Source organism: Schistocerca gregaria, chromosome 6, assembly GCF_023897955.1.
Source record: "Schistocerca gregaria isolate iqSchGreg1 chromosome 6, iqSchGreg1.2, whole genome shotgun sequence".
Classification (NCBI taxonomy): domain Eukaryota; kingdom Metazoa; phylum Arthropoda; class Insecta; order Orthoptera; family Acrididae; genus Schistocerca; species Schistocerca gregaria.
The window spans coordinates 562,106,559-562,127,380 of NC_064925.1; positions in this window are offsets into that span (position 1 = coordinate 562,106,559).

Consider the following 20,822-nt stretch of genomic DNA (forward strand, 5'->3'; position numbering starts at 1 on the left):
CCGGTCACGATCAATGGACCACCCTGTAGGCTTTAATGAGTGAATCTGCGACTATCAAAACATGTGACATATATAGCCGTATCTTTTTATTTCATTGACTTAGAAGCATAAATTTTTACATCACCTATGGACCGTTGACTTCAGTCTTTGACATCAATTTCTACTTGATACCTCTACCCGCTCCTGAGAGAAAGGTGTCTCAACAGATGGCCAGATGAACAGACGGAAAACAAATGACAAAAAGTATTTTGTACGTGATATAATTACAAGTTAAAATTGTCCAGTTTTTTCTACCCTTATACAGAAAGTAACCTTTAGGGTTCGATGAGTGAATTTGTGACAGTCAAAATACGTGACACTAATGACCATATCTTTTGATTGCATAGACTTAGAAACTTATTTTTTGCTTACACCGTCAAGGTACCAGAGACCTTAGTAGTTGACATTTATTTCAACTTGTTACTTTTACTAGTTTCTTGACAGGAAACTGATCCTGTAATGGTTCATTCTTACCGGATGAGGTACGGACCTCTAAAAAAGAGTGGAAAATATTGACGAGCAGTAGAAGTGAGGTTGATGACTAACTTAATACTGAATTTGACGACCACTGTTAGTTTATGAATCTGAGGCTTGTACAGCACAAATGTTAGACATAAATCGAATAGTGACGTAAAAACTTAAATTCTCCGGATGAGTTAAAGCATGTAAACTACAAGATAGATTAAGAACGAAGATATTAGATGTTACAGATATTAGAAATTAACATAAAATATTTTCAGTAACAGAAAAAAATCAACATATGTAAACGGAAATTGAGAGAACTTGTAAACTGAATGCAACAAAGCAGATATCCTCAAAAAGTTTTGCAACATATACCCAAAGGGGTAAAGGACAGAGGTCGTCCCAGAAAGCAACGGAGTTAAGAAGCTGAATCCAGAACGTAATCGACGAATGTAAATAGTGATGTCGCTACACATACAGTACGAAAAAGAATCATGATAATCTCATCGGAGGCAGCGGGTAATAATGAAGTGAACGTAAGTACGAATAGAAACAGTGCGAACGTTATTATTCCATTTTTTTACGTATACAATTATTCCTTCTTTCGTTGGTGGTAATATCATAATGGACGGAAACAAAGCTTAATTTTACCAATAATAAAGGATGATAACCGAAAATCAGCATGCGACTAATGGCTGAAGAGCATATTACCCGCAATATTTCAAAGCTTGGAGTATATTGGTAATGAAAGGCTTAGGCACTAACTTAAAACTTATAACAACCGCAATAAATATTTATCATGTTTGAGAGAGCACTGTAGCAGAGCAACAACATCATTCTAAGTGATGACGTCAAACACGCCATGGACAGCTGTATGCTGACCACTCAACAGTGCTTCATTTCAGCAAGGCTTTTAATACTGTTCATTTTGATTAATTAGTAACGGATATGAAACAGCTGATTTTCTAAGCATTACAATGCTGTGATTTGATAGCTATCTCAAACACAGATATCTGCGGATTGTCTGAGGCTTTCATGATTCCGTGGGGTGGAGTCCTTGACCCGCTGGTTTTCCTCCTATATACCTATGACATTCCATCTACACTACATTCTTATAAACAGTTATGTGGTAACGACTATCTAGATGCCCTAAGAACATTGCTGCTACCATACCTGAATGACAGCCTTTCTTCAGTACTGCGGTTGGTATAAAACCTAGGTCTCAAAATGAACCCTTTTTGTGTACCAGGCAAGAGGTGTACAACATATACCACGAGAGGCAGCCACCACCCACGCACAAACATTCCCATAGCGCCTCTCAGTTTCAAGCAGCAGCATCCAGATGGCGTTCATAATCTGCACCTCTTTCGGCGCCTCGTCCTTCAGAACACTCTAATCATCGGCCGGTAGCGTGGACACATGCCAAAAGAGTACTATGGAACTGTAGAATACAATGCTGTCACACTGTACTGGCGGACACGGAAATCCCTCCACTGACAGGCACAAAGCACGATGCGCTGCGGACATTCAGGTAGTTACAAATCAGCAGTTAGGCCGTTTAGTTCAGTGCCTGCATCCGACTCAGTATAGTTCCTGCAAGGCTACATTCCAACTTAGCAGTCGCTGTTTGTAGAGTAATAGCACAACCAAGAGTGTCTGCAATATTACTGTCATAGTGACCTTGTCACAGACTGCCAGAGGACGACAAAGTTATTAAGAATTCATGGTATTAGATATACAACATCAAGTGTCACACATCTAACTGTATCACAGCTACGTACAATATTGTATCACAACCGTTAATAAAAATATTGGTTATTTCCTTTTGTGTTGCGACACTGCTGTTCTCGTCTCACCCTGAAAAGCAAGCATTTGATTAGTAAGTGCGCAATCAGCCATCTTTGAAGAACTATGGCAGGAAACCACTTATCTGCTATCAGTATGTTTGGGCCGATAATAGCATTCAGTTACAACATTCCCAACAACCCTTCGAAGCCAAGGGTCATCCTCATTGTAAAATAACATGTAGATCTACCAACAGTCTCAAAATCATTTTGAACACCACAGTTCTTTTTGACACATAGTCCTTTCTCCAACTTTCGAACTGACTTACCCAGACAGTTACAGGATGACCTATAATTCAACACGGACTCCAAACCACAGTACCACAGTGCATTTCTCACATCAACAAACATTGCTAGAGGCGAAAGAAGTTATAACCGATAAATAAAAATCATAGAGCTAACTGTGGGTCTAACCCTACAACTCTGGATCCACGATTTGCCATCTTACGACTGGGCCAGACAGCTATGTCGTATTCATATCACATCCAGAGTTAACAAGTGAATAATTATGGGCAACAGTTCCTCTAATACTCCACGGTCTATCGTGCTACTCAGGTACCAGATCAAAAAAGAGAAAAAGGTCTGAGTACAATCTTGGATTGTTTAACTTGTGAAGAACAGTCATAACATGCAAAACCTTTCTGTTGCCTAAATGCAATCCTAAAATTTAGAAAAAATATTTCCACCTAAAATAAAAATAATTCCAGACAAATCCTGCCTAAATTTTCCTACTGTGATGTGAGCTCCTGGAGAAAAAAATAGTCGCCCCAGTCCCAGTGTGCACGCACAGATGAACAGATGGCGCAGCTGTCGGGTCACGTGCTCAACCGTGCGTACACTGTCTCCACTTGAGCATAAGGAAGTAGCGATCACTTGGTTGCTTGGTTGATATGGGGGAGAGAACCTAATATCGTGGTCATCAGACCCATCGGATTAGGGAAGCAACTCGGCAGTGCCCTTTCAAAGTACCCATCCCAGCATTTACCTGAAGCTATTTCGGAAAATCACGGAAAATCTTAATCAGGATCGTCGGACACGGTTTTCAACCGTCGTCCTCCCGAATTAGTGTCCAGTGTGCAACAGCGATCAGTTGAGGCATTTATATTTCAAGCGGACATTGTATGTTAACAATTGTAAATGAATGGAAGTGACAGAGTGGCAAAAAGGGGCAATCGTGTTTGGCCGTGATCATGGCCACGCGGTGTGTGAAGTTACTGGATTTATTGGTCTTTCCAGTCGGACTGATCAACATGTCTTACAAGCGGTGGTGTAACACACGTGGCACGAAACACGACGTCGAGATTGCGGTCGAAAATAGATCCTGGCTGAGACAGACCAGAAATTTGTTTCACGGTTTGTGAACCAAAATTGAAGAGTCATTCCCAACTGTCAGCGAGAGAGCACAGCGACGTGCATTGCATGCAATGAACATTGAAGTCGCTCACCTCACAGGAGGCCATTGCTCACACAATCACATAAAGCTGCGCGTTTTAAGTGGTCTAGAAATCATCGGACGTGGACAGTAGCTCACTATCAGAACGATGAATAATATTTTGGCCTGTAATCAAATGACGTATGTCGTCAAGTGCAACAAAGGCCAAATGAAGCATTTCTTAATGACGCTCAAATCGTTATAGGCACTGAAAGCTGGCTAAAGCCGGAGATAGGTTCAGCCAAAATTTTTGCGAAGAACATAACGCCTTCCGAAAGGATAGGCTAAGCACGGTTGGCGGTGGCGTGTTTGCTGCTGTTAGAAGTAGTTTCTCTTGTCGCAAAATTGAAGTAGATAGCTCCTGAGAGTTAGTACGGGCAGAGGTCATTGTTGGCAACCGGAATAAAATAATAATTTGATCCTTTTACCTTTTACCGACCTTCCAATTCAGATGATACAGTTGATGAAAGGTTCAAAGAAAACTTGAGTTTGATTTCAAACGTGCACCAGACTCATGCGATTATAGTTTGTTCAAATGGCTCTGAGCACTATGGGACTTAACATCTGAGGTCATCAGTTGCCTAGAGCTTAGAACTACTTAAACATAACTAACCTAAGGACATCACACACATCCATGCCCGAGGATTACAGTTGGTGGTGACTTTAATTTACCCTCGATATTTTGGTGAAAATAAATATTTCATTCCGGAGGTACGCATAATACATTATCCTAAATTGTGCTAAACGCATTGTCTGAAAATTATTTCGATCAATTAGTTGTTGAGCCCACGCGAATAGTAAACGCTTGTGAAAACACACTTGACAAATGATCCTGTGTTAAAAACGAGCATCAAAACGCATACAGGGATTAGTGGACACAGGTTTGTCGTAGCAAGACTGAATATTGTAACCCCTAAATCCTCCAAAAATAAACGAAAAATATACCTATTCAAAAAAGCAAATAAAAATTATCTTGACGACTTCCTGAGAGACAATCTACACTCCTTCCAAATTAGTAATGTAAGTGTAGACCAGATGTGGCTTGAATTCAAAGAAATAGTATCGGCAGCAATTGAGACATTTATACCAAATAAATTAACAAACGACGGAGCTAGCTGATCCTCCTTTGGACACAAAACGGGTCAGGACACTGTTGCAGAAACAACGAGACAGACATGCCAAATTTAAACAGACGCAAAATCCCTAAGATTGGTGATCTTCTACAGAAGCTCGAAATTTAGTACGGACTTTAATGCGAGATGCTTATAATAGTTTCCACAACGAAATTTTATCGCGAAACCTGGCAGAAAATCCTAAGATATTCTGGTCGTATGTGAACCATGTTAGTGGCAAGAAACAATCAATGCATTTTCTGCGCGATAACAATGGAGATACCATCGAAGACAGTGCTGCCAAAGCAGATTTACTAAACATAGCCTTCCGATGTGCCTTCACAAAAGAAGACGAAGTAAGTATTCCAGAATTCGAATCAAGAGCAGCTGCCAGCATGAGTAACAAAGAAGTAAATATCCTCCAAGTAGTGAAGCAACTCAAAACATTTATAAAAGCAAGTCTTCTGGTCCAGACTGTATATCATTTAGCTTCCTTTCAGAGTAATTTGATGCATTAGCTCCATACTTAACAATCATGTACAACGGTACGCTCGACGAAAGATCCGTATCCAAAGACTGGAAAGTTGAACAGGCCACACCAATATGAGAAAGGTAGTGGTAGAAATCCACTAAATAACAGGCCCATATCATTAACGTCGATATGCAGCATGATTTTGTAACATATATTGTGTTCGAACATTATGAATTACCTCAATCAAACGGTCTATTGACACACAGTCAATCTGGGTTTACAAAACATCGTTCTTGCGAAACACAACTAGTTCTTTATTCGCATAAAGTGTTGAGTCCTATTGACAAGGGGTTTCAGATTGATTCCGTATTTCTGGATCCGGAAGGCTTTTGACATGGCACCAAACAAGCGACTTGTAGTGAAATTGCGTGCTTATGGAATATCGTCTCAGTTATGTGACTGGATTTGTGATTTCCTGTCAGAGAGTTCACAGTTCCTAGTAATTGGCGGAATGTCATCGTGTAAAACAGAAGTGATTCCTAGCGTTCCCCAAGGTAGTGTTATAGGCCGTTTGCTGTTCCTTATCTACCGGGTGATCAAAAAATCAATATAAATTTGAAAACTGAATAAATCGCGGAATAATGTAGATAGAGAGGTACGAATTGACACACATGCTTGGAATGACATGGGGTTTTATTTGAACCAAAACAATACAAAAGCCAAATAATGTCCGACAGATGGCGCTTCATCTGATAAGAATAGCAATAATTAGCATAACAAAGTAAGACAAAGCAATGATAACGTTCTTTACTGGAAATGCTCAATATGTCCACCATCATTCCTCAACAATAGCTGTAGACGAGGAATAATGTTGTGAACAGCACTGTAAAGTATGTCCGGAGTTACGGTGAGGCATTGGCGTCGGATGTTGTCTTTCAGCATCCCTAGAGATGTCGGTCGATCAAGATACACTTGCGACTTCACGTAACCCCAAAACCAATAATCGCACGGACTGAGGTCTGGGGACCTGGGAGGCCAAGCATGACGAAAGTGGCGGCTGGGCACACGATCATCACCAAACGACGCGTCTAGCAATATGGGGTGGAGCGCCAGCCTGCATAAACCCCATGTCATTCCAAGCATGTGAGTCAATTTTTACCTCTCTATCTACATTATTTCTTGATTTATTCAGTTTTCAAATTTATACTGACTTTTTGATCACCCAGTAAGTAAACGATTTGGGAGACAATCTGAGCAGCCGTCTTTGGTTGTTTGCAGATAACGCTGTCGTTTGTCGTCTAACAAAGTAATCAGAAGATCAAAACAAGCTGCAAAACGATTTGGAAAAAATATCTGAATGGTGCGAACAGTGGCAGTTGACCCTAATAAAGAAAAGTGTTAGGTCATCCACATGAGTGCTAAAATGAACTCGCTAAACGTCGGTTACACGATAAATCAGTCTAATCTAAAAGCCGAAATTCAACTAAATACCTAGGTATTGCAATTACGAACAACTTAAATTGGAAAGAACACATAGAAAATGTTGTTGGCAAGGCTAACCAAGGGCTGCGTTTTATTAGAAAATGAAACAGACCTACTAAGGAGACTGCCTACACTACGCTTGACCGTCCTCTTTTAGAATACTGCTGCGTGGTGTGGGATCCTTACCAGATAGGACTGACGGAGTACATCGAAAAAGTTCAAAGAATCGCGAAATATGGAAGAGAGTGTCACAGAAATGATACGGGATTTGGGCTTGGAATCATTAAAAGAAAGGCCTTTTTCGTTGCGACGGAATCTTCTCACGAAATTCCAGTCACCAAATTTCTCCTCCAAATGCGAAAATATTTTGTTGACACCGACCTGCATAGGGAGGAACAAATGGTTCAAATGGCTCTGAGCACTATGGGACTTAACATCTATGGTCATCAGTCCCCTAGAACTTAGAACTACTTAAACCTAACTAATCTAAGGACATCACACAACATCTAGTCATCACGAGGCACAGAAAATCCCTGACCCCGCCGGGAATCGAACCTGGGCGCAGGAAGCGAGAACGCTACCGCACGACCACGAGCTGCGGACTAGGGAGGAACGATCACCACGATAAAATAAGGGAAATCAGAGCTCGTACGGAAAGATATAGGTGTTCATTCTGTCCGCGCGCTATACGAGGTAGGAATAATAGAGAATTGTGAAGGTGGTTCGATGAATCCTCTGCCAGACACTTAAATGTGATTTGCAGAGTATCCATGTAGATGTAGGTGTAGATGTAAAAATGTGTGCAAAGTCGAATTCAAGCCAGACGTGTGTCCGTAGTGTTTTGGAGGTGTTTTCTCATAACGAGTTGCGCCCGCTTACCGAGGTGACAACGTGCATAAACCAGTATGTTTATTTAAACATTCTGAATCATCAGGGTTTTCCTTTGAGTTGACATCTACATGGTAAGTATGCTGTTGATACCCCTACTTTTCAAGAGAACAACAGAGTTCATCGGTTTGGAAGAATACGTAACTGGTTTTCTGAACGCTCACAAAAAAAAAGTTCAAATGGCTCTGAGCCGTATGGGACTTAACTTCTGAGGTCATCAGTCCCCTAGAACTTAGAGCTACTTAAACCTAACTAACCTAAGGACATCACACACATCCATGCCCGAGGCAGGATTCGAACATGCGACCGTAGCAGTCGTGCGGTTCCGGACTGAAGTGCCTAGAATCGCTCGGCCACTTCGGTCGGCTGCACGCTCACACGAAACGTATTATATCTCTCGAATGACCTGCAAAATTACCTGACATTAACCCTAAAGAAAATCTGTGGGACATGTCGGAACAGCGGATAAAATACCGACATCAACATCCCCGCAATTACGTGGAACTGCGCGATCAAATCCTCAACGATTGGCTTAACGTGGATGCGACGTGCCTGCGGACGACTTGTGGACTCACTTCTTAAGGAAATCCAGTCGTTTTCCAAGTCCAGGGGCGGAATTACATGGTATTAAATGATGCTTGTTATGATTTCCCTAATTTCATGTCCGGTGCGCTTAGTTCAACACGTCTCAATTGATGCAAAGTACTGTCATCTCGAGCTATTCGTGAACGTTTGTGTAGATACGAGCTTATATTCGAGTGTTCAGTCCTTATTAAGCCCAGGTATGCAGGATTGCGACGAGATAGGCGATGTCATTTACTCTCTTTTGGTTTTCCTTGTCCGTTTTCTTAGCCCCTGGTACCGTGAAGAGTTCTCTTCACGTATCAAGTACCTACCATCATTCAATAACTGCGGGACAAGTTCACATTCATCCAGCTTCTTGGCTGTACCTATTCTTAACATTAAATCTGTCTCCGTCTCCTCCATTTCATCCATGCGATTTTGGAACAAAGTATCTAGTGTGCCAGATCTAGTGACACATTTTAACCCTTAATCACCCACGTATAATATTACATAACTATCCAGGTGTAATCTGGGAGGATTCAAAAAGAGCGGTATTTATTACTTTGAAATTAAATATTTGCTATTAAACTTTTAAACATTTTTAATTCCGTTAAATTCATGCAGCATGAATCATAACACTGAAACTTCAAAAATATATTAAGTGAATCATTGGTAATATTCACAAACATAAGTGACTAAAACTTAGAAGCTGTTTCATACAAATGAAAAAAGACAATGCATTGCGGTTTTAACCCTATTTCTTATTCTTTGCTCATAGAAATAATTTACAAACTCATTTACATAATTCAAATAAGAATTTGAGAAGAAATGCGTTTATTCAATAAAACTGTAAACAGTATATTAAGGATATAAATTCAATAAGTTCTGTTTATACATACTCGCATACATACCAGTCTTTTTTGCACTGATTATCACACTTAATGGCGTTTGTACAAGAATATTAACCAGAGTGTTTTTCGTAGTAATTTTATTCGTTCGAACCAAAAACCAGGGCTCCTTTGCTGCATTTTGCTTATTTGATTAAAGTAACCGCATAAAATTTGACATAGCTTATCCAAACTAGTTACTTAAAAGTTTTATTATAATTTTATGAATTTTGTTCATCCAAAAATAAAATTTATTTCTCTTTTTAAAGAGGCTTGAATAGAGCTACACTATAGCAGTGTTAACTTTGATATTTGTGAGATTAATCAAATATTGTTGCGCTAAAGCCTAGTTTGGTGCACTGAACTCGGCGCCAATTCAGCAAAGTGATGCAAAGCGAGAGGGTGCCATCATTTCGCTATCCCGACACTGTGAAGTAAGAAGACGTATTCAGAGTGGAAGAGCACTTATTCAGGAAGCTGACGAAGTGCAGAATGTTAGTCAACACCTCTGAAGGGTGAAGTGGTGCAATTCTACAGCTCCAGCTACTCTCCATAAGAAGCTAACTAAACAGGAAAAATTGAACAATTTAACTCATCACCACCCACTGGTGGCGACCAGCTGCTACGGTCTCTTGTCCCTTCCAGGATAGGGATACTGCTGTTGAACAATTATCGGTCAGCAAATTTTTACAAGTATTCCTTTATATGAGACCTCATTCGCAGGTGTTTTCAGATGTTTGCATACGTTCTCTGCACATGTTAAAATTGGGGAGTGTGCGTGGTGCCGGCCACTGCCATGTCTGTCAACTTCTGACTTCGAGGTGGAGACTGCTGCAGAGACAGGTGAAGCATCCACTCATCTACCAAGGCTCTCGCCTCCATTAGCTCCAGGCGACCACCCGTGGCTAGGACTGTATGCAGGCGACTGGCACAGCTGGATGACTTCCTGGGCGACGCTCCTGCGGGTGCCCAGCAATTTTGTTGGTTGGTTCTTTGATTTGGGGAGGGAACCAAACAGCGAGGTCATCGGTCCCATCGAAGTAGGGAATGATGGGGAAGGAAGTTCCTATCAAAGAAACTATCACATTTCCCTGAAGCGATCTAGCGCAATCACGGAAAACCTAATTTAGGATGGTCGGACGCGGGTTTGAACCGCCGTCCTCCCGAATACGAGTCCAGTGTGCTAACCCTGGTCAGCGCTACAGAATGTCAGTCCTAAGGGCCCGGGTTCGATTCCCGGCTGGGTGGGCGATTTTCTCCGCTCAGAGACTGGGTGTTGTGTTGTCCTAATCGTCATCATTTCATCCCCATCGACGCGCAAGTAGCCGAAGTGGCGTCAAGTCGAAAGACTTGCACCCGGCGAACGGTCTACCCGACGGGAGGCCCTCGTCACACGACAGTTACATTGATCACTGCGGCACCTGCTCGGTAGCCCTGTAGTGGGACGCCCTCTCGCTTCTGGTCTCCACCACCATTAAGAACAGAATCCACATCCCACCGGCTTTACATCCTGACTTTAGCATAGCCATTCCCTACGCCACAGTAGAGCTCCTACCCTGTGTAAGAGGTCCATGATTAAAGAATTTGTTGCTAGCGCACTCGAGCAGATGTAATTTCGATGGATTGCTCACGCGCTGCCTGCGATATGTGAGCTATAAGATAATCTCAGACCAAAGAGCAGTGTTGTATGCAGTAAGAACTGTGTAGCAGTTGGATTAAGTTGTTGCTAGCGAGCAGTCTGTTGTATAGTGTTGGCTGGGCCGGTCGTGGTGGAGCGATGGCGGAGCCTGATCGTTGTAGTATAAGGTAAAAGCAGCCTCGCGCATATGTAGTTTTGTTATATCAAGTCCCATGTAAATGTTTTAAAAAATCTCTTAATAATAATCTTTCTCACAACCATTCATTTCAATTTAAAGAATTTATTAATTTCTCCAATCCTTGGACATCCCGATTATTGAAAGGAAAAATCAGTGTTTCTTTTTATACATGACAAATCTATTGGGCAGCATTGCACAGAGCTGCGCCAGAAAATTTTCTTATAGGAGCAGATATATACGCGTTATCCAGAGACCTAATTGAGGTAAGATTTTTCAAATTATTCAGAATGAATTTTCAGGGCCATGACGCAGCACTGCTGACGTCCAAAATTTACCAGTTTAAATTCACAGTCAATTACTGAAAGGTTATAAGTGAGTCGCAATTTTATTGAGAGATTAGTCGCATTGTATTATTGGTATGTTACGAAATTTTACTATTGGGAGGTTTTCGAGTGTATCTGTTGGAAGGTTAAACTGAATGTGAATTATATACTTATATTCTTTTTACTGTTGGGAGGTTACGGAATTTATTTTGTGGGGAGGTTAAACTAAATTTGAATATTATTCCTATTATTTTATTTTGTGGGGAGGTTACACCTGGCCTCTAAGCTGTTAAAGGTGGCCCCCATTTTATACATTTACGCCAGCTAATCACTCACTTGCTCCTTGCAAGTAAAATTCTTTCCGTATCACCAGTAAACTGAAACACTATTCATTCATTCATTTATCTGTTATATCTCTCGGCATATCCCAGCTCTTTTCCTTCTGTCCGACAGTGGACTAGTAACTCTGTCGCATTGATTACATCATCCATGACTTCCTCGTTCTTATTTATACCTGTTTTCTTTCTTTCATCTCATATACTAAACTTATCCTAATATTTCTCGTTCTTTCCCTAACCAGTCAACTTCCTATAAACAAGTGATTCCCTATGCATTGCTGAGATACATTTCTGTTCATATCGTTATTAACATTCGACAAGAATGCAAGGAGGCAATTTCTTAACACACAGTGTTTCCCATACAGGGATGCTTACTACTTCATGTTATTATTATGTGCTTCTGTAATACGCATGTTTTTATGTGAACTCACTAAGAATATCTGGTCTGATGTGAGAGAGCGCCAGAAGCTCTAACCTTGTCAGGGGAAACATACATACTGGGTGTTACAAAAAGGTACGGCCAAACTTTCAGGAAACATTCCTCAAACACAAAGAAAGAAAATATGTTATGCGGACATGTGTCCGGAAACGCTTACTTTCCATGTTAGAGCTCATTTTATTACTTCTCTTCAGATCACATTAATGATGGAATGGAAACACACAGCAACAGAACGTACCAGCGTGACTTCAAACACTTTGTTACAGGAAATGTTCAAAACGTCCTCCATTAGCGAGGATACATGCATCCACCCTCCGTGCCCTCATCTCGTGGTCGTGCGGTAGCGTTCTCGCTTCCCACGCCCGGGTTCCCGGGTTCGATTCCCGGCGGGGTCAGGGATTTTCTCTGCCTCGTGATGGCTGGGTGTTGTGTTATGTCCTTAGATTAGTTAGGTTTAAGTAGTTCTAACTTCTAGGGGACTGATGACTATAATAGTTAAGTCCCATAGTGCTCAGACCCACCCTCCGTCGCATGGAATCCCTGATGCGCTGATGCAGCCCTGGAGAATGGTGTATTGTATCACAGCCGCCCACAATACGAGCACGAAGAGTGTCTACATTTGATACCGGGGTTGCGTAGACAAGAGCTTTCAAATGCCCCCATAAATGAAAGTCAAGAGGGTTGAGGTCAGGAGAGCGTGGAGGCCATGGAATTGGCCCACCTCTACCAATCCATCGGTCACCGAATCTGTTGTTGAGAAGCGTACGAACACTTCGACTGAAATGTGCAGGAGCTCCATCGTGCATGAACCACATGTTGTGTCGTACTTGTAAAGGCACACGTTCTAGCAGCACAGGTAGAGTATCCCGTATGAAATCATGATAACGTGCTCCATTGAGCGTAGGTTGAAGAACATGGGGTCCAATCAAGACATCACCAACAATGCCTGCCCAATCGTTCACAGAAAATCTGTGTTGATGACGTGTTTGCACAACTGCGTGCGGATTCTCGTCAGCCCGCACACGTTGATTGTGAAAATTTACAATTTCATCACGTTGGAATGACGAAACTAAAATGGAAATTAAGCGTTTCCGGACACATGTCCACATAACATCTTTTCTTTATTTGTGTGTGCGGAATGTTTCCTGAAAGTTTGGCCGTACCTTTTTGTAACACCCTGTATAATATAAATAACCAGTATAAACATTTGCTGTTCTGTTTTCTCGATTAAAAGACCAGTTTTATTTGTCTTCTGATTGTAAGCCGTTCTGATTCCTGCTACCTATTGTTTACTCGGTTACTACTTCAATAATGGTTTCGATTTTTAACGAAACGTGAAGGAGAATTACAATTCTTGACAGACTAGAACTTAAGACGTGTAATAGATGCACACTCAGTTTCTAATACGCAATTCCAGTTTGCATAGAAACTCTAATAATTGACCCTCTACTTATTCGTATAAAGCTGGATTAACACTTAGATGTATATCAACAAAGAAACGGAGCAGCGGTGTAGGAATATATATCGGTTTGTTTTTTGTCTTGCTTTGATTTCCCTGGTTCAGAATCGCCGCAATTCGGAAGCTTTCGGACGAACAACGTACGTGCACGCGTAGCCACTTTGGTACGTGCCTATAGTTTCACCAAGGGGTGCAAACTAACAATGCGGGAATGCAGTAGCAGCTGTTGTTGTCCCTGTCGTTTCGTGTTTTTGTGCTTAAGATTTCAGACTTTTGTTTACAGAAAATGTATTGTGTGCACGTTACCAAGAGAAAAAAGGAAGAAAAATACGATTAAAAACACAGTTCCCTTTTCTTAGATTAGGTTGTCAGCACTGCACGAGGGAGCCCTGAACCCGTCGCATCCTTCCCAAGCGGCAGTTCGACCGGTAATACCCTCTCGGGTCCCTGCACCCTGCACTGTCATGGCCAAAGAAACCGTAAACAGCATTCATAGTGAGGAAATATAACGGTGTACATCCTGTTTGTGTTAAAGCTGCAACCAAAGTACTACAACTAACCTTCATACTGATAGCTACACTGGTAATATAAATGGTTCAAATGCCTCTGAGCACTAAGGGACTTAACATCTGTGGTCATCAGTCCCCTAGAATTTAGAACTACTTGAAACTAACTAACCTAAGGACATCACACACATCCATGCCCGAGGCAGGATTCGAACCTGCGGCCGTAGCAGTCGCGCGGTTCCGGACTGAGCGTCTAGAACCGCTAGACCACCGTATAAAAATTGATTTAAGCGATCAGTACCCTCTTTGCCTTCATAGAAACGTGAGACATAGACACGTTTCCTTCTTTTACATGCTACCTGTCCTCCGGCAGTGGGCTGCGTGCTAGGGAAGGTCCGCTTACATCTGCTCCTTATTACGTATCCGCGTACGCCGCCAAGTTACAGCGAGCGTGGAGAACACGATATTAAATTCTAGTAGTACGTCATAGTTCTGGCACAGACTGTAATTCTGGAGTACCATATTCAGTCACACACCATATATCTGCTACAGAATGAACGACCAAAGCTATTCCTAGCGTCCTACGGCTGGAATGCGTGTTCTCCGGTGTCAGGTCGCACTACTTGGAAGTTACCGCACGAGGTGTCTTCGCCTCTTCGTTTTTGCACAAGAGAACTATAAGGGAAAAAAGTCGGAGGTTCACTGCTACTAAGGAAATTATTCAGTTTCTCATTTGAATCAAGTATTTATGCTCTGGAATTCATAAAACCAGTTGAGGTAAACTTACATGTTCATCAGCACGGCGTACAGTAAATGATGTCAAGAAAAAAAAATGCAACCACGTTAACTCCCATATCACGCAAGACGCGTAGTGTGACGGATGTAGGTGGCAATTGGCCTAGCGATAAGGCAAGTATCTGTGGACTTTAACGTCGTATGGACAGTGAGATTATTTAATTCAGGTCTGTCAGGCTTTTGAGCAATGACTCTTTCAAATAGCCTAAAGCGACAGCAGAATCAGTCAATGAAACAGTATGACTCTTGTATACAATGTGAATGTAATTTGTTCGGTTCTCCGCAAATTCATTTTAAAGAATGCGGGCCGGCAGGTGTGGCCGAGCGGTTCTACGCGCTACAGTCAGGAACCGCGCGACCGCTACGGTCGCAGGTTCGAATCCTGCCTCGGGCATGGATGTGTGTGATGTCCTTAGATTAGTTAGGTTTAAGTAGTTCTAAGTTGTAGGGGACTGATGACCTCAGAAGTTAAGTCCCATAGTGCTCGGAGCCATTTGAACCATTTATTAAAGAATGCGTGTGGCTAGGGTATGGACACAAAAGAGAATAAAAAACAAGAGGATTTCCAAGAAGGTAAGTGAAATGGAGATGCGAAGGAAACGACCAAGAGGAAGACCAAGGGATACATTGCTGAAAGCTGTGGAAGAGCATGTTGAAAGAGGAGGTGAGGACTGGACCAGAGAGAACACAGGAAGATGGTGGAAAGACAGGACTGGATGGCGAGGCGTATGTTCCAGGCACACCCACTCTGGGGGTGGATGTGGGGACCTGTCCACCCGTCTCTTATAGGGCGTCTGAGGGCTGCTGCTTTCTCGGATAGCTGTACAACAATTCAAGCAAGCCACATTACTGGTTTTTATTACAATAAAGTAGACTGGCAATACTTTGGTTTACAATGTCGTGTTGCAAGCTATTGGCGACACGTAAATAATCAGTGTCTTTCGCTCTATAGCAGGGGTCTCCAAACTTTTTTAGTCCGCAGGCCACATTCACTTCTCCACGAAGTCATAAGGGCCAAGATCTACCTAGTGGGATTAAAACACCCTAGCACTCCACGATCACCGTAATGTAAGGCTAAAGGAAAGATGAAATCGCAAAAATCTAGGCTTGTGGGAATAGCTAGCACTGAAACCAACAACGATTTTTATTTAATTACATAATTTTGACTGGTGGACGTACCTGACCGAAATTCTGGCGTATTTTATTCTAGCGAATTTCACCGACAATAAGTATGTCACTGCACATTCTTCACGAAATCGTCCTGCAAAGTTAACGAAATCTCAAAATCATTGTTAGCAACACTATTACTGCAAGACCTAACAGACGTAGAGTACGTCAACGCATTGTTATTTCAAGCGGCCCAACAATAAGATTAGTTATGCAGTCTTGTAGCGAGTAGCAGAGCCAGAGCATATATTTGATAGTTGTGTTGCGTGATTGTGTCTATGTTGCGAGTGCCTTACGAGTTTTTTAGTCTTTTATGCGCTGCACTAATAGGTGACACGACGAAGTGTGGGACAATTCAAAGTTTGAATTCGAAGAGGCAAGGAAATCTGAAAATCGAAATACGTATAGCACGACTTGAGTATTTTTTCACTGTATTTTTAAGTGGAACTACAGTGTAATTGTAAGTATTTAATTTAGTAATTAAAGTACCTTAAAAATAAATTCATGGCATTTTGTTTAGGTAGTTTTATTAGTATTAAATAGCACAATTTTATTTTCAGGTTACAATTACGAAAGGTTGACAGTGAATGCAGAATTTCTAAAGAGCAGTGGGGATGTCAATATTTCGTGGTGGAGTCAAGCAACAAACCAATGTGTATTATTTGCAATGAAGCAATGTCAGTCTTCAAAGAATACAATATCAAACGTCATTATGAGACTGGGCACTCTCAGAATTACTCCAAGTTTACAGGGTGCGAACGGTTAGAAATGTATGAGTCTCTGAAACACCAGCTAAAAACCCGGCAGTCGCTGTTTAAGAAAATGCTGAACATGATGCAGTAGCTCGTGCTAGTTTTCGTGTGGCTCATTTAGTAGCGAAACAGTGTAAGCCATTTACCGACGGTGAATTAATTAAGAACTGCATTATTGCAACAGCACAAGAAATGTGTCCATAAAAAGTTAATTTATTTAAAAACATAAGTTTTTCGGCAAACACTGTGGCTCGAAGAATAGATGACATTGCACAAAATATATCAGCACAACTGCGTGACAAAAATCAGATACTTCTCACGTACTACTTTTTATTCGAGGGACTGACAAAAATTATGAAGTGCATGAAGAGCTCCTTGATGTTCGCAGTATTCACGGGACGACCACTGACGAAGATATTTTTTAAGGAGTTGAAAGGACAGTTCAGAAAAACAATCTTCAGTGGAAGAAATTAAAATGTATTACAACTGATGGTGTCGAAAAGATGTGTGGGAAAAATAAAGGTGTTGTTGCTCTCCTTTCTAAGGCCGTAGAAAATGACGGTGGCTCGAAACCATTAGTAGTGCATTTTACTATTCACCAACAGTGTTTGTGTGGAAAACATTTAGACATGTGAGAAGTTTTAAAGCCAGTTATTTCAGTTGTTAATTATATCAGATCCGATGCACTCACTCATCGCCAGTTCCGCGAGTTTCTTGAAGATATTGAGGAAAGCGACTTCCCATATTATATTGCAGTGCTTTAGCTGCGCTAAAGTTCTGACCCGTTTATTTGAACTCCGAACAGTAACTGAAATTTTTTTGAACGGAAGGAATCTCCCTCTGGTTGAGTTACGGAACGGTAAGTGGTTATGGAAGCTAATATTTTATACAGACTTAACTAAACGTATGAATGACCTTAATTTAAAATTGCAAGGTGAAAACCAGCTTCTGCTTGATTTATGTACGCATGTTAAGTCCTTTCGACAAAAGATTGCTTTGTTTCAATCTCAGTTGAACAATGTACGCTTCACGAATTTTAATACATGCCAAACATTCAGTCAGCAAACTGAGATTCCATTTCCTGTAACTTTCGCAATTGAAGCTTTGGGTGCTTTAAAAATTAATTTTGAAACACGTTATTCAGAAACCGATGCAAATTCAAACGATATAAAGATATTTCAAAAGCCCTTAGACGTCGATATAGAAGCATTACCCGCAGAACTTCAAAGTATTGATTTGCAATGTAGTGACTTTTTTAAAGAAAAACATTCAAAGTCAACATCACTGTAATTTTATACGTGTCTTCCATCCACACAGTTTCCAAATTTACATAAATTTGCACATGCCTTTTTTTTTCGCTTTTGGCACTACTTATTTGCGTGAAAAAACTTTCTCCAAATGAAACATGCAAAAAGTATTTACAGATCAAAATTAAGTGATGAGCATTTGAAGTCGCCGATGATTATCTCTAGCAGTAAACTTGATCCACAACTGGAGGTAATTGTGAAAGGAAATTTACAGCTACATAAAAGTCACTAATTATTACTAAGATGTTATATTTCTTTACATATATACTCTAACACTGTGAGTTTTCAAGATATTAATTAATTACAGTTATTTTTATACATCAGTTACAACTAAAATAACCAATATCACTATTACAACAGGTATTGTATTTTCTTTAAATTGCCTTTAAATAAAAATATTTTATACAATTTACTTGCTATGTGTACTTTATAACATAATCAAAAGAAAGTGAAACCTCGCTTAAGAAGCATCTTCCATAATGATTGATTACTAAGGCTAGTCGCCGAAGTGGCGTCCATTTGAAAGACTTACACCAGACTCGTGATTGGAATAAAATGCATAGAATTTTTTTACTTAAAATTTTTTCGCCAAACTACTCTGTTAATCGTTATTTTTTTTCACTGTTGTTGTTGTTTTCAGTCCTGAGACTGGTTTGATGCAGCTCTCCATGCTACTCTATCCTGTGCAAGCTGCTTCATCTCCCAGTACCTACTGCAACCCACATCCTTCTGAATCTGCTTAGTGTACTCATCTCTCGGTCTCCCTCTACGATTTTTACCCTCCACGCTGCCTACAATGCTAAATTTGTGATCCCTTGATGCCTCAAAACATGTCCTACCAACCGATCCCTTCTTCTAGTCAAGTTGTGCCACAAACTTCTCTTCTCTCCAATCCTATTCAATACCTCCTCATTAGTTATGTGATCTACCCACTTAATCTTCAGCATTCTTCTGTAGCACCACATTTCAAAAGCTTCTATTCTCTTCTTGTCCAAACTAGTTATCGTCCATGTTTCACTTCCATACATAGCTACACTCCAAACAAATACTTTCAGAAACGACTTCCTGATACATAAATCTATATTCGATGTTAACAAATTTCTCTTCTTCAGAAACGCTTTCCTTGCCATTGCCAGTCTACATTTTATATCCTCCCTACTTCGACCATCATCAGTTATTTTACTTCCTAAATAGCAAAACTCCTTCACTACTGTAAGTGTCTCATTTCCTAATCTAATTCCCTCAGCATCACCCGATTTAATTTGACTACATTCCATTATCCTAGTTTTGCTTTTGTTGATGTTCATCTTATATCCTCTTTTCAAGACACTGTCCATTCCGTTCAACTGCTCTTCCAAATCCTTTGCCGTCTCTGACAGAATTACAATGTCATCGGCGAACCTCAAAGTTTTTACTTCTTCTCCATGAATTTTAATACCTCCTCCAAATTTTTCTTTTGTTTCCTTTACTGCTTGCTCAATATACAGATTGAATAACATCGGGGAGAGGCTACAACCCTGTCTCACTCCTTTCCCAACCAGTGCTTCCCTTTCATGCCCCTCGACTTTAATAACTGCCACCTGGTTTCTGTACAAATTGTAAATAGCCTTTGGCTCCCTGTATTTTACCCCTGCCACCTTTAGAATTTGAAAGAGAGTATTCCAGTCAACATTGTCAAAAGCTTTCTCTAAGTCTACAAATGCTAGAAACGTAGGTTTGCCTTTTCTTAATCTTTCTTCTAAGATAAGTCGTAAGGTCAGTATTGCCTCACGTGTTCCAACATTTCGACGGAATCCAAACTGATCCTCCCCGAGGTCTGCATCTACCAGTTTTTCCATTCGTCTGTAAAGAATTCGCGTTAGTATTTTGCAGCCGTGGCTTATTAAACTGATAGTTCGGTAATTTTCACATCTGTCAGCACCTGCTTTTTTTGGGATTGGAATTATTATATTCTTCTTGAAGTCTGAGGGTATTTCGCCTGTCTCATACATCTTGCTCACTAGCTGGTAGAGTTTTGTCAGGACTGGTTCTCCCAAGGCCGTCAGTAGTTCTAATGGAATGTTGTCTACTCCGGGGGCCTTGTTTCGACTCAGGTCTTTCAGTGCTCTGTCAAACTCTTCACACAGTATCGTATCTCCCATTTCGTCTTCATCTACATCCTCTTCTATTTCCATAATATTGTCCTCAAGTACATCGCCCTTGTATAAACCTTCTATATACTCCTTCCACCTTTCTGCCTTCCCTTCTTTGCTTAGAACTGGGCTGCCATCTGAGCTCTTGATATTCATACACGGGTTCTCTTCTCTCCAAAGGTCTCTCTAATTTTCCTGTAGGCAGTATCTATCTTACCCCTAGTGAGATAAGCTTCTACATCCTTACATTTAATCTCTAGCCATCCCTGTTTAGCCATTTTGCACTTCCTGTCGATCTCATTTTTGAGACGTTTGTATTCCTTTTTGCCTGCTTCATTTACTGCATTTTTATATTTTCTCCTTTCATCAATTAAATTCAATATTTCTTCTGTTACCCAAGGATTTCTAGCAGCCCTCGTCTTTGTACCTACTTTATCCTCTGCTGCCTTCACTACTTCATCCCTCAGAGCTACCCATTCTTCTTCTACTGTATTTCTTTCCCCTATTCCTGTCAATTGTTCCCTTATACTCTCCCTGAAACTCTGTACAACCTCTGGTTCTTTCAGTTTATCCAGGTCCCATCTCCTTAATTTCCCACATTTTTG